This window comes from Anas platyrhynchos, chromosome 19, assembly GCF_047663525.1.
Source record: "Anas platyrhynchos isolate ZD024472 breed Pekin duck chromosome 19, IASCAAS_PekinDuck_T2T, whole genome shotgun sequence".
NCBI classification, from domain to species: domain Eukaryota; kingdom Metazoa; phylum Chordata; class Aves; order Anseriformes; family Anatidae; genus Anas; species Anas platyrhynchos.
Genome location: NC_092605.1, coordinates 2,145,703 through 2,172,730, shown reverse-complemented (window position 1 = coordinate 2,172,730; position 27,028 = coordinate 2,145,703). Strand labels below are relative to the sequence as shown.

Sequence of the window (27,028 nt, the reverse complement as noted above, 5' to 3'; positions counted from 1 at the left end):
GGTTTGGCTCTTCTGGTTTTTGTAGTCCTTTAGTGGGCCCACGGATCTGAACCCTTCTCTGTGGCAGAAGGAAAACATTCAGATTGGCTAACGGAGTTAAAAAGATACTGAGTTTAGGAGCAAAGCTTGGAGCTATCAATATGGGCTATCGATACAAGATCTGCAGTTCCAACTTGGCAACTCTCACGTTTAAATATTATAAATAAATATTTCTGAATTTGTGATAGAAATCAAAATTTGGGAGCTACATTTACCCAACCTTTTTCTGCATCTCTAATCATTAAGAGGTTATAATCTATTTTAGAACAGCATTAACAGTACATTAAGGGTATAATTGTGTGTGCTACTACTAGTGTAATTCTTATGAAGTTCAAACAAAGATTCCTCTTATTCAAAGGCTGCTTTCCCCGTGTTTATTACAGAAAACAGTTTATATATCTGGCAAATTGTGTAATTAAAGTCAGAATATTAATTAGAATGCTAAATGATGCTACACACGAGACTTGGAGTACTATTTCTAGGGCAAACCAACAGAAGAAAGTGATCCCAGCTGGAACTTTGAGCAATCTTGATGGTGCAAGGCCAAAAACATTTGGGCCTGAGCACCCAGGTGTGAACAATTGCACTATGAGGCAGACCCTGAATATAGCCCACCCCTGGGGGCTTTGCTGAGTTTGGCATCTTTGGGGATCTGCTTGCAGCAAAGTTCCTGCTTTGTGCTGTATTTGGGTTGAGTATTTGGTATTCAGCCCAAGCAAGCTTGGAGGTGGAAGAAGCCAGTTTGTCTATGGAAGCCGTGCTATCAGAGTTGCTCAGGTAAGTTATGAGCTAAATTCATTATGAGTGTATTGGCTCATCTAATTTTTCAGTGGTTTTGGTAGTGAGTATATTTTGTGTTAAAATACCTAATGTGACAAAGGTAACACAACCATTTAGACTTCAGAATTTCTAAACCAAGACTGAGAAGGAAGAGTAAACAGAAGATAACTTCTGAAGATATTACATAAAGAATTTTATGTTCCTGGCTGTTTTGCTGGAATAAATTCTTTCTGAAATATTTTTTCTGTGAGGAAAACAAAATGAAACATTCCTTTCTACTCCTCTCCTTCTGCAGATCTGTCTTTGAAATTACTTAGAAATAGTCTTTTTAGTGAAGCTTAATCTATTTTCTTATATCACACTGATGATGCAGAAACAGCTTCTCCTGCTGTGCTTTGTCACTTAAGCATCTGTTTGCCAGACTACAGAACAGCATGGATATCAGAAAATGGAAAACGATAAGGATTTAACAACTATTTTGGTGAGCTTGGCTCAGCCACTTTTTTTTTTAAAGCAATTTGTCTGTCTCTAATGTGCGTGAGGAGGCGTGTATCAGCACAGGGTTTTGCTGTGCTGAAATAGCACTGTTCTGAGCAGTGGCAAAATGCTGCATCATGATAGCAAGGTCTGGGGGAGCATCCTGTCCCCTGGCAAATGGGTGTGTGCGTGCTGGGGAAGGGATGTGTTAAAGCTTCCTAAATCTAGATGAAGTGGGGACTAGAGTCGTGGGCAGGAAGTCAGGAGTCAGAGCCTAGTGAAGCCTATTAAGATGGAAAAAATGAAGTAATCCAGTACAGTAGGCTATTCAGGTCTGAAAATGGTGAAGTGGGAAAGGCAAAAAGGACAGGGAGATTGAAATTCAGATGTAATTCAAGGGTCTCTGTGCAGCAGCTGTAGATCATGTCTGGCAAAGCAAGTGTTTATTTGGACAATAATAGCCTTGAAGCCTCCTGATAAAACCATCTCCTTGCACTTCAATCCATAATACTGCCAAAGGTTTCCTTAAGTATTCCCTTCTACTGGGATGTAAACCAATCCCTGCCCCAGTGTTGGGGCTGTCATTGTGTATGGAGAGCGGAAGGGGGGTATGAAAATGATTTCCCTTAAAGCAGGCAGGCAGAAAAAAAAAAGGGGAAAAAAAAAGAGGAGGAAGGGTCAGTCTTTTGTTACCTTTTTTTATCCACATCTTTAATTATTTCCTTGGAAAAACAAACGAAGTGATGGATTCTGGACTTCTGAGGAAACAACAGAGGAAGTAGCCTGTTTTCTGAAGCCCCCTTGCCATGTGGTTGCTGCTGTGTGCCTTTTGTCTCTCTGGCTTCCTGAACATGGATGGAAAGCGTGCCCCTTTCATAATCCAGCTTCGCTTCTCTGCCGCCCTCCCTCTCCCTTGCCTGCCTTTGTACAGTTGATAGGAGAAAGGAACCAGCTGCAAAAAAGCCTTTTCATGTCTATCATGCTCCTTGACCCCCCTTCAACACCTTCTTATGCCTATTGGGATTTTCATGATTTCTAATGTTACGTTATGGCAAGCGCCTTCTGCTGAACTTGATGGGAGTTTGGCCTGAGACTAACAGCTGGCTACACAATCTTGGTACAGTTTTTAAGGAGAAAAAAAAAATTCTGATCAGTTTTCTCCTCTGCTAAGAAATTCAACTCAGGTTTCCCAAAATAGGAGAACATAGAAACTGGTGTTGAGTTTAAGACATAAATGAATTAAAACAAGCCTGTCTTTAGACTCCAGGTTTAAGCTCAAATATGGAAATTCATAAAACATGTGGATGAATATTAAGAGCAAATTCCACACTGTACTTAACTGCCTTGTAAAGTACTAGGAACTTCTGGTTCCTTGAATCAGATTTTAAAAATATATATAAAAACACAGTTACAGAACTCTCAGTTCATGGGGAGGATAGGGGGCAGATAAAAGAAATCAGAGTACTGGATGGCACAAAAATAATTGTTCTGTGATTTACATTTAAGTTAAAATGGTGCTAGAAAAGACCAGATAATGCTGCTGTTTGGAGGAGTTGGAAAGAACAAAGAAAAGTATTCATTACTATAAGGTTAAATATTTTCCTATGACTGCCAACTGTCCTTCAGGCTTTTTAATTTGATTTTTTTAAATCCTACAACAGGAATGCTAGTGGGTTTTTTTCTTTGGTGGGGGGGATGTTTCCTCTCAAAGATTTTATTTGGAAAGAAGCTAGTTTTGAATTAAACTCCCTGATTAAACCCCCTGACAGCCTTGACGAAATTTTATTAACTGATGAATATAACTTAAATCTAGAAGACAATTCCTGATTCTGTAGTTTAACATTAAATTTCGCTGTTGCATCCTACCAGTAACAGTAATCTCCATCTATCTAGAGCATCACTGCTAGAAAAGTGTCTGCTCTTGATCTGAAGACAAAAGATGCAGAGAACTTGCTGATTCCTTAGTAGTTCCCTTTGCTAATCACACTAATCCTTTGCTGGTAAATTTAGGCTTATTCAGCAACTTGTGCTTTCCTTTCCTGAAGGTATTTTTACTATGGTATCAGGCTAATTCTGCCCCTGGACAAATCTCAGCAGGTCCCTACAAGGCTTGTTCTCAGGGTCTTTGGATTTTTGCACCCCTTCCCTGCACCCTCTGCAGCTTTTTGCCTCACATCTGTTTTAAAATCTGGATACCAGAATGGGATCAATCTCCCCAACACTCACCAAGAATGTACATAATAAAAAAGATACAGGCCACATTGCAGGAAAGCCGTCAACACGCTGCAGTGGCTAATATATAATATATCAACCTGAGCTGCAGAGATCTAAGCTTTATTTAGTATCTTTTATGAGCTGTTGCTACGGAAATGGACCTCCCGAAATTAAAGCTGTGGTCACTGATGGTCTGTATTCAGAAAGTATTGGTGGAGTTGTTGTAAATATAAACTCAAATGCAAAAGCTAAGGAAAAGAATGGCAAAAAAGAAAAGCTTGGAGGATATCATGGATCTTGCTGCTTTGCATCGATAAGTTGATATCACTTCTAAGCAGGGGACTCAAAAGTTATCAAAGGCCTTTTAGGATAGGTAGTTGTATGCAGGTTTGGCTTGTATGAATATTTTGTTTTGGCTTCTCTCGTGGGTGGGAAGTCTGTTAGCATTTTTCATGTGTCTATTATTCATGAGATCCGCCAGTGATTTGCCCAAACTAAAGCTGGGCACTGCTGTGGGGTTACTGTTTAGTCTGTTGAGGTATAACTCGGTTCAGTCTTTCCCTTCCTTTCCATTGAAGCTGGCCATCGTGGCTGGCTAAGCTGGCGGAACGGTAAACGACAACTATTACAAATGATCGCTGGTGGTTCCTCGGACACCCAGAGAGCTGAGTGTATTGCATAGGGCAGGATGTTTCTGGCTGCTAGAAAATATTTCCATCACATGTCTTTGTAGGTAACTGACAAATATACTTAAAGAACCACTGCCCCATCCAACTAAACTGAGCAAAGACTGTTTAAAATACACTGCATATTTCTCCTACCACAGTATTTCCCTTTCCATTTTTGTTACTGTCAAAAATACTTTCATCGAAAGGTAGGAGAACATTCTTCTAATCATCCACTGCTTTATATGAAAGTAGAGACAAAATCTAAGGCAAGTAAGAGGAGCAATTGTTCATCTTTCATGGTGGTAGTCAAGTTGAGATTGTCTGGTTCCTCCTGCAGACACCAGGATTTTGACTGAGTGGCATGATATTTGGGGTACTTGCATATCCATAGATTTCCAAAAACAAATTTATTATGAGTGGAAATATGAGATCTATTGAATAAAGTCAATATGAGAAGACACAAATGAAGATTCATCTCTACCTGGCCTGAAAATTTCACTTCAGTGTTAAAGCTGAAATTAAAAAAAAAAAAAGTCACTCCACTTCAGGAGCTGGCCCCCCCAAAAAAGTAGTAATCATAATAAAGTTAAGCACTTTTCTTACCAATCCAGAATACACTGGAGACAAATAATCTGCAATTTTCACCTTTACATTGTTAGTGAATTGTGGGTTTGGCCTTTGCAAGCATTAGCAAAACTTCTAGCATGTACATGGAATAATTCAGCAAAGAAATTGGCCCTGACCATCATCAGAGCAGTGAGAAAACAAACACAAGTGGATTAACATAATTGCTTAATCAACAGCATTCAATGAGGGGTCTGCAAGTGTGCTGAATTAATCATCTCATTGTGAGGTGCATTATAGGTAATGAACATAATGAGAACTTTGCACAGCTGGGAACTATTTTAATCCATTAACAAGCAAAAATAGGTCTTGAAAAACAAGGTTTTTTAATCTATAGCTAATCTTGATGTTGAATTTTGGGGTTAATGTCAGAGAAGTTAAAGGGGGAAAATCATCTTCTTGACCTTCTGCCTGTCCAAGAATGACAATTCCATTCATCAGTATATAATCCTCAGCAAACATTAAAGGATCCTATGTTTAATTGGTCATTGTAATATATTAGTAAAATCTGCATGCTTTCATTGGGAATGCTGCATGAAATATTATGTGTATGGAGCTGACAGGATATAATCAGATCCTTTTGTTAGGCATCATGATGTTGCTGAAGGTGAGGACCTGTGGGGAGGTTTGAATGCCATCTTTTCTTCCTTGTATGCCTATTTCAGTCAAATTAGAAGATTGGTGGTCTTTGTCTTCATATTCCTGAAGAATAAATTCCACCTTCCATCTGAAATATTCAAGTTTTTTTTATATTGTACTGTTTGTATGGCTTTGATTTCCTGGGAGAGTATAGATGGGGACAGGGAAAGCCCAGGAAACAAAGTTATTGCAAATGCCTCAGGAGAAGAAGCCTTGAAAACAACATGAGTCCAATGCTCTTTGTTACACAGGTCTCCACATGGTGGTGTTGGTTTAGGTCCCACAGATATTCCTTTCACACCAGCTGTGACTGCAATCCTGCTAATTTGACTCAGCCCAAGTGCAGGGAATTTATTGTACTGTTTTTTAAAGTCTGACGTCTTCAAAGGAAATATTTATCCACAGTCATCACTGACCTGTGATGACTCAATCAACTGCAGACTGGCAAGAAAAACCAACTTACTCCAAGGGATTTAGGAGACAAAGTGCTCCCTTCTGGCTATAACTAATACATCTATGTTCCAGTCCTCAAGGGTCGCTGTTGGAGAACTATGCAAGCATCATCTCCCCCATTCCAGCTGGCTAATATTTCACTAGATTACTTAGGCGATAGCAAATATAGGTCATATTAAGCATGTGCAATATTCCCTCTCCATTTTTTCAAGCAGGATTTTCTCCTTTAAGAGCATGAAAATGAAGACAAAACAGTGAAGTAGGATAAAGCAAATATTCATCAGCATGTTACGTGGTTTTGGCAAACATAGCCAAGAGAAACTTCTTATCTGTAGACATCCTCCTCCAAATCCATGCTGTCTCCTCCATGTGGTGTGTTAAATACTACAAAAATTCTGAGCTGATCCTCACACAACTGATAAGCAAAATGTATTTTTTTTTTTCCCCTTCCTGAAGTAGGATGTTCAGAAAGGGATCCTGTCCAATTTGGAAGTGTTTGAGAAAAGTACTTAATGCATGAGATTTGAAAGAAAAGAATTGAGTCTTGATCACTACACTGATTTTCATTTGGCTATTGAATTCAGGAAGGAGGAAATATTTTTCTACTCAAACAGTTGGCAAACAAAAACCCAAATAACCAGATGACAAAATATTTCTTGGTAATAAATGCTAACTCTTAATAAAAATCTAAATTTTAGGGAGTCTTTGTTCACTTACTGGTTATATATGTATGGAGAAGGTATATCTCAGAACATTTATGGTTATGATTAGTTTTCATAAAAATTGGATAATCATCTAAAGAGGCAAGACTTTTAGTTTAGCCTTCTCTCAGGTTAGGACATGTCACTTTGAATATTTTTATTGTTGTTGACAACCCATGGCTTTTGACTGGGATTTTTTGGACTTTTCTAAAATGGAAAAATATTTTGGATTTCCATTCTGATTCTGAATGCTATTAGTGGGAAATGAGAGTACAGAACAGTTTATCACAGTTGAAAATCTCTGCTAGAGCCCCTCTAGGGGAAGCTGATCAGCTTGGAAACTCTGAGAATGTAATGCTACTACCCTAACTAGGTTAAAGGTTGGACTCAATGATCTTAGTGGTCTTTTATCATAGAATCATTCAGGTTGGAAAATTAATCTTACAGGTAGGCTTCTATTCTGTCAAACAAAATGAAGGAATAAATAAAAATGGCAAGTAAGTAGGCATTTGCTTTGGAGGCTGCTCATTCTTCTTTCAGTCAAGAATGTCATCAGTGCTGGTATTCAAGAATCTTTCACTCCACCTGAAAATGCTCTGTGCACAACCCTTTCTTCCAATTACATTCCAGATATGTGGTATAAATGCTTCTACCAAAATCACATTGTACAGATGATACAGTTTGCATGTACAGCTGTGTTATTGGGGTCAAGTTGCAGCATGCCAAAAAAGGGTGTCTGCATTATGCACAGAAGAGGATTTTAAAAATCTGAGCCTCTCTTAAAAAAAAAAACAAAACAAAAAAAAAAAAACTCCTAGCTTTTGCAACCTTAGCACCTGCAACTTAAGTAACAAAAACTAGGTGTTAACTTTGGCATTTGAGCAGTACTTCCGGCTTTGCAGCCAACCCCAAAGTTTTAAAATTTATTTTAATTTTACATTAGAACAAAACCCAAACTTGTAAAATATTCTTACAAAACAGAATTATGTCAAACCATATGTTTTGGGATGGAAAGACAGATTTTACATGCTGTATTTTAGTTCTCTCTGACTTGGAAAGGGAAGGCCAGAATTTTTTCCCCATAAAGATTTTAATTAAACTAGAATGTCTTTCCTAAATATTTAGATCTGGCAAACCAGAATAGTTTGGTAAGAGGACATTTAGTTAAACAGCATCTAGTAATCTCTAGTATTTTAGTCTAAAAATTTTGGTAAAGTTAGCACATATAGTAGTAATGTGGAACTTACCACATGAAAAGTTATACTTGTGCATTTTTCATAAGTAGGTTTACTGTACAGAAATATTTGAATGATTGTATTAATGAGCATAGGCTTAAAACATTTTGCATAACTAAATCTTAATGTTCTTTTATTTAAATGTGACAAGAAAAGAGGAAAATTGCCTGTAGAGCAGCTGTTACATTTTCTTCTGTGCAGCAAAGAACTGAAAGACTATTAGTTCTAATTTTTCCTCAGTGGTATTCTTGCATTATACTCTTATAAAACTGAAAATTCTCGTCTTTGGAGAACAAACAACCAAAATCTCAGCAGAGACAATATACAGAAACCTTAGTTATTGTAAAGGTAATAGATATATTTGACCTGGCTAAGGTGTTTTGCTGTTTATAAAAATCTAAGTCAAGAATGCACCCAGTTTAGGGAACACCTTGACTGTTGATAGTAGGAATCATAAATATTCAGTTTGAAAATAGGCTAATTGAGGTGCTTTGCTTACAATGCAATGGTTCATTCTGTTCTACAAGAAAGAAATTGTCCTCTGATTCCTTGCTACTGAGGTCTTTTCTACAAATGATGGGACTCCTGTGAAGATTAAATAGTATTTTGCATAAACCCTTCATGAAGAGGAAATATCTGTCCAGCATGTTGATGTTATTCAGACCAGTAGCTGAAGGATTCCTAAAATTTCAGCAGTTCATTTTCTTCAGGGAGGTCCTGGTGCATGCAGGAGGGGAGTCCCTGCTATGTGTAACTCATTTAGCATTGTTACTTCAAAAATACTCCACTGATGGGTTCTAGCATATCACCAAAATGGTTTAAATAACCTCAGGTCTCACAAGGAGAATGCCATTTCTAAACTATTTGAGATTTCATTTTCTGCCTCCCAGTGGTGCCTAGAGGACACTCTAGTGTCAAACCTGGTGGCAAACCTGGCACTTAGTGTATCTTTTTCAATGTCAAAGGACCTCTGAGTTGATATAGGAGTGATAGTCAGGTATCATTTCTAATGGTGAACAAGACCCAAAAGCTAAGTTTGGATAGTTTCTTCCAATTGTTTCCCTCTTTCTGTCTACAACCACCTCCCCAATTTCTGGTGCTGCCAACATGGTTGGGGCAATTTATACCCATAAACCAAGTCAGTCAGAATAATATTTGGTCAGTTAAACAGATGAGCACTGTCATGACATGCTTTGGTGGTAAACCTGTGTACTATGTGCTATATATGAATCAGACTAGTATGTGTATACTAGACATTAATTGTGTAGCTTTACTCATCACTGCCCTCCGAATATTTGTTACATGAAGGCTTCTGCATGTCTGCACTCTTGTAAACCTTCATAATAAAGATTCCAAGGTCTTCTTTTACTCTCCTTCCCCCTCTGTTTCCCTCCCTCCTCCAGGCTTGCCCTGCTGGGCCTGCACAGTGCTTTATCTCAGTGCTGGGCCTGTGCCTGATGAGGCCTCTCAGAAGGTGCTTCCTTTCTGGCCTATGTTCATGTTGGTGAAAAACAGGCCTCTCCCGAGCATTTGAGCTGAAGGCGGATATGAAGTCAACAAGTATAATATGAAAATAAATAAAAATCCAGTTCAAACAAACCACTTGCCTCAGTAAATAGTTTCTGGCCCCCTTTCAGGGCTGCCTAGCAAATCTTCTTAACTATCTTGTTTTCAAACAGCTTGAAGGCCTAATCCTTCAAAGCTTACCTTGTTTTGGAGCACTTAATTCAGCTCACATAGAAATTACTCAGATATTATTGTGTATTGATGATTCATGATGGCTCTGCTGGAAAATGAAAGCTAAGGAGTCTAATCAATAAAATAATTTAGTCTCTTTGAACTAGTTCCAGGTCAATTTTTCTTGGCAGTTTTTTCACTTCCTGAATTATACTGACCAAAACCATGAATAATGATCTAAAATTACACAATATACAGAAACCATCTGTTAGATAGAAACTGGAAGGCTGATGTCATCAGGCTACTTCTAATCTGAAGCTCACATGTTGCCAGTGATGATGTCATGAGCTTGGCAACTCGCTGGTAGAGTTGGTTAAGCATGAGTAGCAATGCAGTTTTCCTCAATTTCTACCAAAAGCACTTGTGCTTGTTATATATAAAAGAAATGGAAGCACTGTGTGCTGATATAACATCCTAACTGTCTGGTGGTAGTGTTAAAGAACGTGTTTAGTGCAATTTTATCAACAACCCAGAGCCAAAGCAAAGTCTCTTGGACTTTCATCATGTTCTCTGTTAAGGATTTAATCCTGATCTCTCAGGTTAATAATGAAATAGTTATTTTTATCTGGTGTAAACCTGGCTAGGTATGCTTCAGACAAGGCAGGTGCATGTGGAAGGACCATCAGTTCCATGTGGTGTTCTGGATGTTCTAATTCCAGTGTAAGCTCCAAGCCTCACACACTGGATTACCTCTGGTGACACTGAGGATAACAGCAAAATTCATATAACTTAAATGGACAAATGTTCTGGATTAAAATTTGTTCCCCATCTCAGTGATAATGTAAAATAAGCTGATATCAAAGCCTGGCTGCCAGGGTTTTTTGACGTTGCCAGTTGCTTCAATGGAGGATTAAACCCTTCCATAGGGTGCGGAACTGTGGAGTAATGTGGCCATATAGAAATTCAACCTGATCTCCACTGGTGATGGTATTGAAGACAGAAACCTGAAGCTTACTGTTCCTTTTGTGTGTTAGCTATTATTGTCACATTGGCATCTGTTTAAAATGATTGCTTCCACCGGTTGTTCTTATTGGATATCATAGATCATGCCTTCTACCACCTAACTGTACTCAATTGAATGGCTATGGATAGAGATTATTTTTTTTATCTCATTTTGCTGCTATTGAACCTGAAATCAATCTCCGTGACTTCTAGAAAAGAGCATCAGCACTCAGATTTTTAGAAAAGCCCTTAGTGCTTGGTGCTTCAAGAATTCTAAGATAATCTTTAAATGGTCTGAGTCTGATTTTAAACTTCATATAAAATTTCATGTAATTTGTGCTTGTTTATCAAGATGTATAATTTAATTACTGTTTTAAGTGCCTGAAAATATTTCTAGTTAGATGGAAATCTGTAAACAATCAAGTTTCTTATTTTAACATTATTTTCATTCTGCATTTAGAGCTGCATAATATAGTAAGGTTTTAGTTTTTCTTTCTAAATTCAAGTCTTATGCTCATCACATTTATGGAGTTCAGTTGCTACATTTGAGAGTTCTATTTTTAAACTAGAACCAGCTACTTCATGCAAGTACAAATTCACACTAGTTTATATACAATTATACCACAAACTTGCTGGCTGTTACAGGGAAAAAAAATACATTCAATGAGTGTAATATTGCTTTAAATGCAGTCACATTGAAATTTAAATGTCTCCATACACAGTTTTGTGCGTGACAGCTGAGATGAGGGGATTTTGGAAGCATAGTGTTTTGCTATGTCTGCATACTCTGTCAAGGTTTTCTGTATTTGCAGCACTACAAAACAAGTTGACAGCAGGCTCTCTAATGATAAAAATATTTAATTTATTTCTGTGGCAAGTATAAGGTCGATCAACTTTATGTACAGATCTTGTCGCAGCAATGGGAGGTATTTCTGCTACCTTTTCAAAGCAGCAAGTAATTTGTGAGCTGAGAACATGTAGCAACTGATGGCATAATTCTGTGAGCCTAGACTGTAATGCAGGTATGTCCAAAAGGCAATGAGCTGCCTTTCTCTGTTACAGAGCAAGCCTCGTTATTTCTTGTTTTAAGGGGCAAGGAAGAATTCAAAAGGTCAATCTTGAATCAGAAAGAAAAGTAGGGTTGTGCTTTCTTCCCTGAAGGAATCGTGATTTGCAATTGCTTACCAAGCTCTGTAGTAAATTCAAATTTTCTGTGCACCCTGCTAAAGCCCAGAAGCATCTAACCTAAGAACTCACCACTGAATCAAGGCTTTTGTTAAAGTCCTGCTGATTGAAATCTGTGCTCCCACTGCCCTGGCTTACAAGATCTCCATGGCAACCTCACAGTTGATGCCTGCCCAATATTTTCATTGGCAGTCCATCAAAGGATTTGGGAATGTGCAAAGTTTGGGGCAAGAGAGCCAATCCGTGTTGTCTCCAGACACCAGGTCCTGTGTTGCTTCGTTACAGGAAGTCACTGGCTTTTGCTGGTCTCAAGCTGTATTTGAGGCAACAGCTTGGTGAGCAAGGGGTTTCTCTGCTGCCTCTTACTGTTGTTTGCCACGTACCCTTCATAAAGAGATTTGATTTATCTTTAAAACACTAAAAAGTATTTGGAAAAGAAGCCTCAGCTTTTCTTTCCAGAGCTTCTCAGCACTTGCAGTGCCTGATTTCCACCTGATTTCTATCAAAGCATCAGATCGGTGGAGATGAATGAACAGAGAAATGATAAGCACAGGGAACCTTGCTAATACACATATCCCTAGGGGGTTATGTTAGTAAGCCCTGTCAAATTCCTTTATAATTTAATGAAATTTTGACAAATGAAAGTGGCTGTATGTTTACAAAACAATTTTGTCTGACATTCACATGTTGCTTTGGCTTAGATGAGAGATATGCTGGAGGGATACTTGTATTGCAACACCCAAACTGTGTCAACAGTCTTGTGTTACAGCTGCAATACCGGATCAGATTTGAAAAGAACGTTGACTAGGAAGGAAGCCCGGATTTGTTTTAAAGTCTGGCAAATTTGAAAGACCCGCTTTAACAGCAGCAGAATAATAAATACCTTTCAAGCACATTATGTATTTAAGGGATGCTGTCAGGTTGATTAAGGCTCCAAACCTAGCTTTTAGTCTTTTTTTACAATGTAAGATTGTTATTTTAATTAAATGTTTATATTTTCATTCTATGGCAGTTTTTTCATAGGCAGTTAACATTATCTGTATGAATTCTGTTCGGTGAGGTTACTCAGGTAGGTGAAGTTGAGATTTACATATTTGTCCTTTTTGGAGTTAAGTAGATCATATTATCCTAGGAAGTGTGTTACAAACTTAGTAATTCAGAATGTCAAATTGATGGATAAACTTCCAAATGCTCCAAGAGTCACAATGCTATGTCCCTGCCACTGACACACCGTTTTGGTGTTAAAGTGCTGTACAGACAGCCAGCTATCAATTAACTAAAACATAACCCTACTTTGACTGCAGAGCACTCCCCTAGCTAAGATCACTTGACTGTAATCCTCCTAATAGGGACAGCAGCAGATAGTATTAGTCTTTTTTTTTTTTCTTTCCAAAGAACTTTCAATTGTCTTGCTTTCTACCACCCAGAAAAATGGGAGAAAATGCTCATCTTAATTTCCCTTTTTGGAGGAGGGGAGAGAAATACACATCTATAAATCTGTAGCCCATTCGGGACTTCAAATGCTTCACTTATCTGGTATTGTAAACTTGGAGCTGTAGAGTAATACTCACCAGACAAGTCATAAATCATGACTAAAGACAGGTGCAATAAATACCAGTGTCAAAAAGTTACAAAGTAAAATTATATTGTTTTGACAAGATGTCCAGATGCGTTGACAACAGAGCAAGTAAATGGTCTTTCTCTGAGAGTCTGTATTAGTGCAGAGGAGGCTGAGGAAGAAAAAAAGAATCTAAAAAGACCTAAGAAAAATAACCCTAAGCTTAAAGGCTTATCATGAAAACTATGTTACTACTGCAAAACACCTAGGAACACATTCATTTTCTGCACAACCCTTCATTTTCTTTCTCAAGCAAACTGTCTGAGTGCATCTCCTTCTGTGCATCTCCTTCGCTTTGCCTTTTTAGGTGCACAAGGACTGACAAAATTTTTCTTTTTTTGTACTGCAGAATATCCACAGATATTTTGTTTAGCTAGCTGTTTCTATCATCTCAATAGCATATATTTATGTAACTGCTCCCCATCACAAGATGTGAGTTCTGTTGAATATAAAAAGCTGGGACAGAAAACCCATTTCAGTGTGCCCATCCTGTTCAAGAATTCAGCCATGCATCCAAGTATCTTTGAATGGAGTTGGAGTTGCTCTTGAGTTTTAAATTAATATGGGGCTTTCGTGACTATTTGAACTGCGGCCAGAAGGTTGAGCAACTTCCATGTTAAAATATTAAATAATTTGTCAAAAATTGAAGGTATATTTTTTTAAAACCTGACCAATTGCCCCAACCATGAGACCACCCCAAATTCCTTGCTTTCATGGGATCCCGTTGATGCTTGTAATAGATATTCCAGGATCTTGGGTCTTTTTATTTTCAGGAACATGCATGTATTTAACAGAACTCTTTCATGATGTTTTCACCAGAGTATTCTTGCCAAATTCTAGCAGCAGTTTTGGAACCTTGTGATATGCTTGGATTTTACTATTAAATAGTGGGGGGAAGACTTCTGTTCTTAGAAAATTTGAGCACTAAAAGTCTTCCATATGGTATATTAATTTGTGGAAATTAAATGCAGTGATACCTCACCAAAAATTGCTAGATCTAAATCATGCAGCAATTAAGAGTGATTGTATGGTATGGCTGTGCAGGGCTCAGTCCTCCTGAGAAGTTCGGTTATATTAAACCAGGTGGGACTTTCCACTAGTGAAATTAAACTCTGCTTTGTTCCCTGATCTAGCTAAGGCATTTTCACACTTTTCCAAGTATGATATATGCATTTTTGCCTGAAATAAATTCCAATGGTGGAATCTTAATACTGAAAGCAAATCTTGGTGTTTCTGCTCAGGTGAAATTTTCAGTTTTTGAGTAACTTTGCCTGTGCAAGGATGATGCTTTGGACTCCAAAAAATCTGGCTGCACTGTAGATGGTGGTAGGACTGTTGAGGCTTGGGCTGCCAGGCCAGACATCAGCACCCTGTAAAATCAAGCCAATATGTTTCTGTTGAAAGGAATGCGCTACCATAAATGAAGGCACTTGAAGGTCAAAGGTCACTGTGAGTAATTAGCCCAGGCCATTAAAGGAAGAATAAAAATAATGTTTTACAAGCTGATAGAAAAGAAAGTTAAAAATATTCCTTAGAGGAAAAACTAAAAATCCAGCACCATGTTTGATTGTGTCCATGCATGTGCACATGCACGTAAGAGCAATGTACACATTTTCTTTATGAAAGTATGCTTCTGGCCCAGTATGTATACATGTTCCATTAACACTAGGATTTTTTGGGAAAAAATAAATTGTCCCATGCTATATATAATATTTTAAAAGCTACCTTTAAAATGGTCAAGTCTTTTTATCATCACATTATCTCCTTCCTCAATCTTAAAATCTGTTTGACATTGGAAAAATACACAAAGTTTGACAGCCGGGGTAAAGTGAAATCTGAATATATCCTCGGTATATGCTGGCCATTTCAAAGCAGCTCTCAGGAGAGCTGGAGGGATGCTGTGCTGTAAGAGTACGAACAATCCACAAAGGACAAGCAGCCTGTTGCCCACTAACCTGATGGATGAGTGACCTGTTAAAGAGACTCCTGGGGCTATACAGTTGCCCGTTTTACTTAAATGAAATCAAATATGCTTAAAGCTATGTAGGCTATGGTATAGTTAAGTTGTACAAAATATTGAAGAGTCTTTTCGTGTAGCTTAAAGAAAAATCCAGATCTGTTGCAAGATGATACTTCAGTTCCATAGCAGTTAGTAGTGCCTACTGGTTGTTGTTCAGTTGAATGTATGCACTGTGGTTCAGCATTTTGTATTTATTTTATTTTATTTTTTTTTACTAATTAGGTGTGATAGTAACTAAGGTAATTTCAAGAAGTTCCCCATGTTGGGCTCCATCTGCCTGCCTACATTGTAGGCAGGGATATCCAAACTGGTTTTGTTCTGGAGGACTCCGAGCACTGCTGACAGCCTCACCTTCACCACTGACATCTGCCAACCAGAATAAAAGCTTTAAAAAAAATGGGGGGGGGGGAGGAATTTGGTTCTTTGAGCCCTGTCACAAATGACTCTCAACATTTGCACTAACAGCCTCAAAATAGTTATAACAAAAAAGCAAACAAGTTATCTACGGTCATTTCAGGAACTAACTTAAATCAATTTACTTCTCATCCACTTCCTCCTAATCCTATCCCAAATCGACTAATACCCACCACTTCCCTATCACTGGTGCTGGGCCTAGAGCTGTTCTCTGCATGACAGGGGTCAGGGATAACACCTCCTGTTAATCAGCTCTAAGATGGTTTCCAGCTCTTCCTGAGACCTTACTGCTGTAGAGGAGCCCTGTCAGCAGCAATTACCATGAAGCTCTTTCAGAAGAAAAGAGACCTATTTAGTCCATTTGCCTCTCTGGTGTTTCCAGATCCTTCCTCAAAATGAAAAATGCTATTTGATAATCTAAGAGGACGTGTCACTGCTAAACTATATATTTTAGCCAAGGGTTTTATTACCCCTTGGGTCTGTGGCACAGAGGTCTTGACACAGTAGGTAACAGAAGATGGCATGCCAACTTTCATATAAAGGTTGGGATGGAAGGGTATGAAAAGTGAATAAGTAGGCATACAGTTGGCTTTCCCTCCTGTGCGTCATCTCTCTGCACGTCGTGCTACTAAATGCCATTTGATGTGTTCAGAAGGAGCCCTAGACATCTAGGGTTTTTTTGTTTGTTTTCAGCATGGTTTGGTGAATTCCATCTTGGACTGTTTCTATTTTATAGCTTGATTTTTTTCTTCACCAGGGATTCTGCCATATTGCTAGAAGTGTGGACCACTTTGAACAGATATGTCCTGTGCTGTTTTGTCTTGTTTTTGGTGTGGTTGTGGTACCTTGGCTTTCTGGCTTTTTTTTCTTCTCCACCTTTACCTTTAGACCTCTTCATGACCCTCATGTTCATGTTTCACCTTTATCATAACTCTGTTCCCCCTTCTCTGGTAATGCTCATAACTCCTTATTGACCCTGTGCATCTCTTAGACGCTGCATCCTCAACTCTGCAATTCCCCACAGGACACTTAGACATTTGCTTTTAATCTGGACTCTGAGTTTATACCAAATTCTGTAAACAAAATCAGGAGGACTTTCATAAAGGAAAGCACACGCATATCACAGGCATTTTTGCTGACACTTTTGACTCTGGGCTTGATCTTTGCCCAAGTTGCAAAATAAAAAGGGCAGAGGGCAGAGTTCAAAAGCGGCCATTTACCTCTTGGATTATTGAAAATAAAACACCAGCGGAAACCCTCCTGAGTAATTTGAGGAAACTTCTCTCCCCCTCCTCCCCCAGGAAGGATGTCATTATATTGTTTTCTAAGGTTAGGTCTGTTTATAGAAATAAACACTTGAGTGAAAACAGGCATGAAATGCTAGAAAGCCAGCAAAGAAATCTAGATAGCATGTGATCTGAACCAGCACACACACACACACCAGCAACTGTGCCACACAACTGCCTCAAGTTCAAGCACCTCCTCTCCTGGATGGTGTCCAGCAAAGTACATTTTCTTACAGTTTATTGGGGATTTACCTGTACACTGATAGGGGCATTTGCAAGTGTCTTTGGGGAAGCTTAACGTGACATGAAATTTAAAATATAAGCTTATAAATAGTAAAAATAAATTCAACAGATTTGTTACTGTAAGGCCTTGAGTACAGCAGGAAACTAATTTGAATGTCTTGCTGATATAGCTATTTAAGGAAGACTTTAATGACCAAGTATCAGTAATTGTATTATCACCTCCCATTTGAGGTACCTGAAGCTTGAGCTTTCAAAACTAAAAGCATCCCAAGACTGTCAGTCACTCCCAATAATATATGCTGTAAACATGAATTTAAGTCACTAAACCCCCTTTCCATGCTATGAGAATTTATGCCCCAAGTTTCTCCTCCAAATACATGAATTTCTGTATGTCTTCATGTGTACTTCTTCCCTAGGACAGCAGCGTACATTAGGTAGGATCACTGCCTAAAGGCAAGAAGCTGACTGGGAATAGCTGGAAGCTCTTGGAATGTATTTCAGATGAATTTACCATCCTTTAGCTGATACTTGAGCATGGCATTTTCCCTTCACATCCACCCCCCCATTTTTTTTCACTACCATACTTATCACCCTCAGTTTTACTTTTCCCCATTTTAGTCGCTTCTACTTTCTCCTTACTGACCAATAAAGAGTTCATTTATAGCATTTTTAATTGACTTTCCACTAGGTGACTGGAGAAGGGAGGAATTTCTTTTTTTGCCTTTCTCCTCCTTCCTTTTCACACAATATTTTTTTTTCCTCTTGTTTTGCATCTGTAAACTGAAGCCATCAGTTTGGATCTATGACTTCGTAGTAGTGTTTCAATCTTCCTATGCTTGTTCATTTGGGTATTGGTCCTCTTCTTTCTTCCTGTCTGAATCTGGAAGTAGAAATAGATTGAATAATACTACGTAGACAATAAAATTGGGAGGGAAGGCACAAAAAAAAACCTTAGTGTTTTATATAAAAACTGAAGTGTTTAGGAGAGTCCATAAATCATTCTTCCTGCCACATCTGTTTTTATTTTGAAATTTATCAGCCTGCTTATTTGCAACAGGGGTTTGGGGGGGGGGGGGGGTTGGGGTTGGGGAGGAGGAGGGAAGGGTTGCAATATTAATCTCCCAATGTGACTTATAGAATATCAGAATAGGGGGAAAGAAAGGCTTTTAGCTGGTTTCTGCTTTTCCTTCCTTAAGACTGGAGATAAAGATTGGCTGCACACCGTGAGCTTGGCTGAAAAGGGCAATTCATGCATCCCTTCTTATCAGCCCTCAGAAGGGAGAGCTGGAGTTCACCCTGCACACTGTACAGCGATAGTCCCGCTCCCACATGGGGAGGTTGGTGGGTGTGTGAAGATAAGACAAGCTTAAAACTGATACCTGTCCAGACAAAATAGGCTTTTTTCCCCTCTCTCTGGTCTGCAGGGAACATGTGTGGGCATCTTTAAAGACACTGGCAATGATAAGTTTTTGTCTGTTCTTCACGTCTAGAATCAAGTGGCAGTCGGGGGAGCGGGAAGTCGGCACAGATATCCGGCTCTAATGAGCCTTACCCCTTTCCCAGAACTTTGAGCAAGTTGCAAGCAATAGCTTCATAGTTCCCCTCCCTTCTGATAAAGATGATGTTTACTTGATGTCTTCTTCTGTCCCATTCTGTGACAGCAGCAGCTGATATACTTGAACTGGTTTTGCATTTCAAGACCTGATGCGTGATCTTCAATGCAGGGTTTCTGCTTGTGCGGATGCTGCAGAGCACACAGATTGGCTTCCTTCCCTTTTTTTTCCCAATATGACATTTTACAGTGGAAGTGAGTGCAAGCACATCTCATAGGATACAACAGCAGAATCCACCATTTCCACATAATTTTTTTCAGAAGAGAGATGTAAGCACTTCAGCCACTTACACAGCTTTTTCTGACTTTGTCTTCCTGCATAGATTAGAGAAATTAAATGAAGAAAAAGCAAAGAAGAACATCGATTTTTTTTTTTTAATTCACATGGATTTTTTTAATTCTGTTGAAGAGACCCTTTTCCATGGAAGTATATAAGCTTCCTTATTTTTCTACTCACAGGTCTGGACACCCCAATGACAAAATGTCAAGTATGAAGCTTCCCTATGCTCCTAGAGATTGATTCAATTCCAAAGTGATGACACTCAATATCTTTACCCATTTCTATGCTGTAGTATTTTTACTTTATTCCAGTTCAAAGCAGGAATACTCATTTATTACGATGCTAGACTAAAGCTCAACTTTGAGCCTGTTCTCCATCTTGAGTAGGTGCTCCTGTCTCAGTCTTCCAAACCCCCATTTATTTATTCCATCATTTTGAACTCTCTTCCATCTTTGGTTGCAAATGAGATGTGGATGTTATGATTATTTAAATCCACATCTGATGAGTCAAAACTGATGTCCAAGGCTGTGCTCTACACAGCTGGCACATACAATCAAGGGTCTGTATTATGTTGGTAGCGTCATATTTAGAAACACTAAGACTCTTATTCTCCCCTTAGTGTAAGAAAGGATTAGCAGAGGTATTGGAGTTACATCAGTGCAGAAGCAGTGTGAGTGAGAGGAGAATGCATTTTGAGTACTGATGTGTGTTACAAACATATATTATAGAAACACACGGATATCACCTACTTAAGATGGTGCAAATGGGCTGGGTTCCCATTACTGGACCTGTTAGTGAAGGAAAATATTTACCTTGAAAGAAAATCAATGATGCCAGACAGACGGTAGATGTGAATGATTTGGTACAGATGGAGACTGTGGGAGGAGACTCAGGCAGGAGCTACCCCTTATCAGCGCACCATTATACTTCATACCCAGTACAGTGGTGTCCCAGTCTAAACAGAAAGCTGCTTGTACATATAACGTCATTTTTGGCCTGCTTTTTCTTTTTTCTTTTTTTTTTTTAAATTTGGGTCTTTTTCCTCCAATTCTGTGTTCACAGATGAAATTCTCTTCAGCCATGCCTGTCTATGTTGGACTGAAAGAGCTACCACTAAACTGGCAGTAAACATGGCATGTCCCATGCTTTTCTCCCCTGATAATGTCCCTGCCTCAAGAATAAACTTCAAAGTGTCTGTACTAGGGCATATGCAACCACACCTTAGGAGAAATCTCATCCACAGCAAGATAGCAGCAGCTGATTTTGTTATTGCCCGTTTTACCATCCTTTATTCTTTTTATGACTAGTGTAGTCCACTGAACTCATTGGAAATTATTTACTGCTGCTTTTATACAAAAAATAATCATGTAATCATCATTATTTTGCTATTAATTAGTGGCATATAATTTCCTGGAATTGTTGCAAATTTCTTCTGGTTTTGAGTCACATCATCAAATGTGAATTTGGGATGAGTGGCAACTACACATTCAGGCAAAATTGCCAAGTTTCCTCTCTCAGCTTATTTTCACAAGGATTTTCCTACTTAGGAGGCTCTTCTCTGCAAAGCTGATTCCATTTTCTTTATCTGTAAATCAGTCTGCAAATCACAAATGCACAAGCTTTCTTGCTGGATAACCAAGTTTTGCTTCTTTGCTTTCAGATGAATACCGATAGATTTCAAGTAACATCTAGTATATTATACTTCTGCTTCAGTTTGCAATTAAATGAACATGAATGAAGTACAGAGGATTTTTTGAAGTTGATCAAATTTTTTCCAACCACCAACATAGATTATATATGTATTCAGCCGGAATTTCTGTGACGACATCAGGATTATGGTTATTTTATCCAAATTAGTCTGCCCAGCCCAAGCAGTTTATTCATGTTCTCTCTCTTTTTTAGTTGCCTTCTAAAAATAAGGTGAAGCAAATCACTGAAATACAGTTTTCAAACTCCTGTTTATACAGACCATGTTGACTTAGCACTTGAATTGCCTGTCTCATTTAACTGATTCATGGTGCAAGAGGATGCTGCAGTCTTGATTTGTAGCCCAATTGATATTTTGCTTGCCCTCAGGCTACCACAAATGCTGGGGCCTGGTTTGCATTGAGTGATTAGTCCTGACAGCTGCAGGAGACAACTACCTTGCCAGGCTCACATGAAATGCTTGTGTTGGACTGTTCTTTCCCCAAGGACTGAGCCCTACCAAATTCTGTATGTAGGACTGGAAAGTTGACTCCTACAAGATGAACTGTGAGATGTACGTAACAACCAGAGAAGTAAAGCTAAAACGGTAGTGAGCATGGGAAGAACTGCTTCCTTTAAGGAAACCTCATGCACTAATTCTCCTTATTAGCAGCTAATACCAAAAAAAAAAAAAAGTGAATTTCAGTTCATCATGAAGATCTATTCCCCCAAATTATTCACATCAATTAATCAATTACATTAGTATTAAATAAATTCCTATAGCATAGTGTCAATAAACAGTCTTCTCTACCCCTCCCCCCCCCCCAAGTCCTGTAGGAACATTTTGACTGGAGTTTCATCATTTTCCTTTTCTATTGTGTATTGGTCTATTATTTCTTCTGCTTTAAATAATTATCTGTCTTTGGCTTCCAAAGTTGTGTTTTTTTTTTTTTTTTTGTTATTTTTTAAGCTAATAAGAGCAGAGCATTCATAAAGGTCTATTTTCTGGAAACAAAATATCCTATTCCTAATACACAGTACAAATTGCTAAAATAAGAAAAATAAATAAAATAAAAAAAAAATTACTGAACAGCAGGCTAAAAAGTGAATTTCTTAATGAAAAATGTCACAGCTTCTTTGCAAAATAGTTACTTTTAAGGAAAAAAGGTGCTCAAAACCTGAGCATTCTGCAAAAGATACCACACCTGAATAAGTGAAGAAAATCCCCGAAGCTATGGATTTCAAGGATTCCCATCCATTCACAAGAGAGAATAATTCTTGATGGGATCAGCTGTACACAGCATTCATAGAAAAGAAGGGCTGCCTGGTTTCAGCTGTTTTAGGGATTGATGGTGTATAGGAGACTCCAGATAAGTAAACCTAGAACAGAGCATTCAAGTCCCCAGAACTGATACATGGCAGAAAATGGTATTTCCAGATCCTTGCAAATTCTCCTCTTTAATATGAACCCTAAAGCTTGCTTCAGACAAAAGCCAGATTTTGTCTTCATAATCCACGGGAGCTTTAGAAGGTAAATAACAGTGCAAAGGACCAGAATCTTTTGTTTTCCTTTTTTTTTTTTTTTTTTTAAATATAGACATATCCATAAAGAATCTTCTTATAATCACCACCTTGTTTTACCATCTTGGCTAACTAGAGCTTTTGGAGCAGTAGAAGGAGATATAGGTTTATAGGGGGGGCCTACAGGCAAATATCTTAATTAGCTGTTACCAAAACCTCTGAGCCATATGGCCACCATAAAAAGGGGACTTTAATACACTGTTCCATTTTATGTCATCAGTTGCAAGCTATGGATTCACTCTCACCCCCAGTAACTCATGATTGTGCAGAAGAAAACCTCTGAAGTGAAAACATAGACCATCTGTTAGTGATACGGGTAAGCCATGTATTCTCTACATACATATATACATTTCCTGCATTGCATATGATTTCAAATATTTGCTCTTGGAACTGCAAGGTGTCCTACTGTCATAACAGTCAAGTTATTCATTAAGCTGTCAGCACCTTAGCGTATTGCTCCCACACAGGGTCCATTTCTGATTTTTCCATTCCCCCTTGGAGAACCCACTCACTCATCACCAAGTGCGGTTACTCTCATAACGGGTGCAACTGAGATCCTCATGTCAACATATGTAAACCAAATCTATACCTTTCTATTGCGACGATTCCAACTCCTGAATTTCCTAGGGCACTAATGGATTTTGAGGGCCAGCTTGAATTTGCAAGAGTTTTGTTCATATCAATGTGATGCAGTTCTTGGCACAGACTTCTGAGTCAGTGCCGTGAAGTATTAAAAGCTGAGAAGTAGAGCAAACAAGTATCAACCAAAAGCAAACCATGATTGATTTCAAACCCCCATGTTTTGAAATGAAGCTAAGCAGACAGTTTACAATAGCAAAGCCAAGGCACCAAAGCTGTACAGATCTTTGCCTAAAAAACAGCTATTATGCTAAACCCGACCCATAGGCTGTCCGCTTTCAGAAGAAAGATAGTTTTTGTTTATTACAGCTCAGCGGAATAAATAATATATGTATATACACGCTCCAGGCAATTATTCACTTCTAAGGGATACTAGTTTATTTATTTCTAAATTTAAATATTTCTGAAAATTTCTCATAAAGCTTTCAGAAGCCTGAAGCTGAAAGCTGCCTCTTCACTAGGAAAAAATGTTTCTTTTTCTTTTTTTTTTTTTTTGTAATTTTTCATGATGGTGGCTGACTGCATTGTAAATAGAGACTGGTTGACATCACTCATTTCTCTGCATTAACCTACAGTTAGTTAGTAGGAAGCAAATTGTTTAATTTTGCTGAGTTTCAGAGGTACCTTCGCACCATTACATCATCTTGTCACCTGCAGAAATTAGTGCTAAGCCTCATCACATGGTAGCAAATGTGACTGATAGTAAAGAATAATCTAAGTACCCCCAACAGATCACAGAAGAAAAGAGGTTTGACTGTTCATACTGGATGAAGGGCACTAGTGAATTCATGATCAAGATTACAGCAAAATGTTCTGTCTTTAGTTAAGGCCTCCCATACCATGGGCCCTTTGAACAATTCCCTGTTCCCTGTCCTGCAGTCCTAAATAACCCATTTTGTACCTGAGTTTCCCAATGGTGAGTGGGAAACTCAGCATGATGACGAATAAGTCATTTTTAATGAGCATTAGGACAAGAGGGAATGGCCTCAATGGCCAGGGAAGGTTTAGGTTGGAAATTAGGAGACATTTTTTCTCAGAAAGAGTAGTCAGGCATTGGAACTGGTTGCCCATAGAAGTGGTGGACTCACCATGCCTGCAGGTGTTTAAGGAAAGGCTGGATGTGGTGCTGAGGGACATGGTTTAGTGGGTGACATTGGTAGTAGGGTGATGGTTGGGCCAGATGGTCTTGAAGGTCTTTTCCAACCCTAATGATTCTATGATTCTCACAAGGTTTCGCACAGTAACACCCCAGTTTAGCAAAGCACCTTTTACCCTCGCATAGTTCCTAGATTACCCTAATTTCCTTCAGAGGATTTGCCCCAGTGGTATCATTAGTGATGCGCCATGAATACCATGGTTATCAAGATAACTTCTTAGTGTGATCTTGTCATTTCACCAGGCTTAACACTGGCCTGGCTTGTTACTACAAGCAGAGTGAACAAGACACTCTTGGCAGTCTCTGTTCTAACAATCCGAAATACTTCAGACCCAGTGAAGGCAACAGTGTGCTTCTTCAGGGCCCTGTCACGGCTTCAGGCTGCTCCACCATGGCTCGGGCCTGCTTACGCTGGCACCATCTGCCCCATCTGGGCTGATTCTTTCTATGCCTGCTCGGGCCCTGCCCTGCCTATTTCTTCCATCTCCTGTCCCTGCCTGTTCCTGACTGCCTCAGCCTGCCTCTGGCCGGCCCTGCCTGGCCCGTGGGGCCCGAGGCCGCCTTGCCGCCATCGCCCTGCAGATGGCAGCGCCGTGCCGCCGCTGCGAGACCGCTTTTTTTCCCTCAGCCCTTAGCGGCGCTGCCAGTTTCTACCTGGCGTTCGTATTTAGATAAATATATACGTATAGACTGGTTAATTTTGAACGATTTTCATGGTTTTCAGATAGAGAGACAGAGAGAAGGAGCAGTCACGCTCCTGTCAGCGGGGCGTTCCCGACAGCTCCCCTCCCCTGCGTCCCCTCAGGCGGTGCCCGGCCCGCCCCTGCCTCGCCGTGGGGCAGGGAATGGCCTGGGTTGTCACACCCGCACCTCCGTGGTGGCCTGTGTGCCTGTGGGGAAGCCTGTAGCCTACCCCAGCTCCGTGTGCCAAATCTATTTTCTTTCACTTGCTCAGTTTCTGTTTTAAGAAGTACACATCTGTATTTTACTGTGTCGTGGCTGGCACAGAGGTTGGTCGCTGTGGTGTGTAATGTTGGCACACGGAAAGCTGTGTGCCATTAGTGGAGGTAGCAGCTCCTCTGGCTGCAGCCATGCCCTCCCATCATCATCTGATCGACACAACAGACCCTAAACATCCTTCCCTAAATGCCCCCATTAAAATTACTCTGACTAACAGACAAATTATTCTGAAACAGATGGGGCAACCGTACCAGCATTGCATAGTGAATTTAGGTTCCTTTCTTGAGGAAATGAAGCAGAATCCTTCCCCAGGCCTGGTATCCCTATCGTCTCCTTTTACAGGACGTAATGGATGGGCTGTCTGCACAGTAACACGACGTTTTGGAGGAGGCCGAGCGGTGTGGAAGGCTTTACGGTGGCCTGTCTGCACCTGAGGCTGTTTCGCTCTCTGTGACTGTTACCGCAGGATCCTTGTAGAAACAAACCGTATCACTCACTAGTAATCTGGTTTAAAAGAGACATAAATAAGGTCCGTGCCCAGAGTTCAGAGTGAAACGCATTATATCTTTCGCCATAGTGTAGGTGAACTTTTTTTTTTTCAGCTGCGTGTCAGTGTTCCTTCTGGGCCTGTTTTTATTTCTTTCATCACTGTCAAATGCCTACTCCTAAAGCTCTACATGCTCACGCATTTTCAACCCACTCTATGGGTTATAATTGAGAAGGGGTATGTTTGCTATGACAGGAACTCTCAGCTGGCTCATTAGACCCTTCAGCAGGTGGGGGAGCCCGGAGCAGTTCATCCATCTAAATACAGACATTATTATGGCTGACCTTAGTTTGCAGTGTGAGTGACCTTCTGAAGGCTTTTAATAAATGTATTGGATGATTCCAAAAAGCAGTCACTTGCTGGGCAGCTAGATAAGAGCAATGTCATGTTAAACATTCCATAGGAGTTTGCCTAATGACGTTTGATGAAATCAAATCTCAGAAAAATAGCTGATTTATTTATTAATCCTGGCCAAGTGTTCATAACAGCAGAGTTCTGAGTAGAATCATCTTTAAGAGCTGGAACTCACATACGTTTTGAATACTTTTATCTCACTAGAATATTCTGTTTGAAATCGCTGCTCAATCTTGTGCCACTGTTAGTGCATACGTTTCACATTCGTAGTGTACATGGACATGTATGATTGTCTTTCACAAAAACAAGAAAAGAAAAATTCATGTCCAGTGGCTGTGGCTTTGTTTGTTTGTTTGTTTTTCTGAATAAAATTAATCACAAGCATAGCAAAGAGTTAGAAAGCTTCCAGAAATAAAAATAAAATAAAAAATAGTAATTAAAAAAAAAAAAAAAAGTCTTTTTCATAATTCCTATCTCCATTTCATTCTCAGGTAGCTAGAAGCTTAGATAAAATTTTGTAACGTTGAAATGGATGTTCTGAGAGGAGGTTTCCTGGCCAGGTGCTGCGGCCTGGGCCGGCCTGCTCGCTGCGGCCTTCCCATGGCATGGCCCAGCCCATGCCCAGCAGGCAGCAGGAACTGTATTCTTTTTTCAGACTGAATATCAGGAAAAGAATCTTCACCAAGAGGGTAGTCGGGCACTGGAACAGGCTCCCCGGGGAAGTGGTCACAGCACCAAGCCTGACTGAGTTCAAGAAGTGTATGCAGAACTCTCTCAGACACATGATCTGATTTTTATTGCTTTGGGGACCCAGGAGTTGGACTCGATGATCTTTGTGGGTCCCTTCCAACTCTGATATTCTATGAGTTTTCACAACTTGTACTCAGATTGCTTTCCAACTCAGTCTGCTCAACTTGTGAGCACCAAAGTAATAAATA

General features: G+C 39.4%; 1 long non-coding RNA gene across 4 annotated transcripts in view; it reads left to right on the top strand.

Annotated features, from left to right (window-relative positions):
• The first annotated feature begins 680 nt into the window (after positions 1-680).
• The window catches only part of LOC119713239 (uncharacterized), a 104,495-nt gene continuing 78,147 nt past the window's right edge, over positions 681-27,028 (top strand). For 3 of the 4 annotated variants that reach the window (XR_011804181.1, XR_005260203.2, XR_005260204.2), the window contains exon 1: positions 682-816. This is a non-coding gene — a long non-coding RNA (uncharacterized lncRNA). Of the gene's footprint in view, positions 817-27,028 lie in introns of all 4 variants that reach the window. The other variant, XR_011804180.1, reaches the window with a different exon arrangement.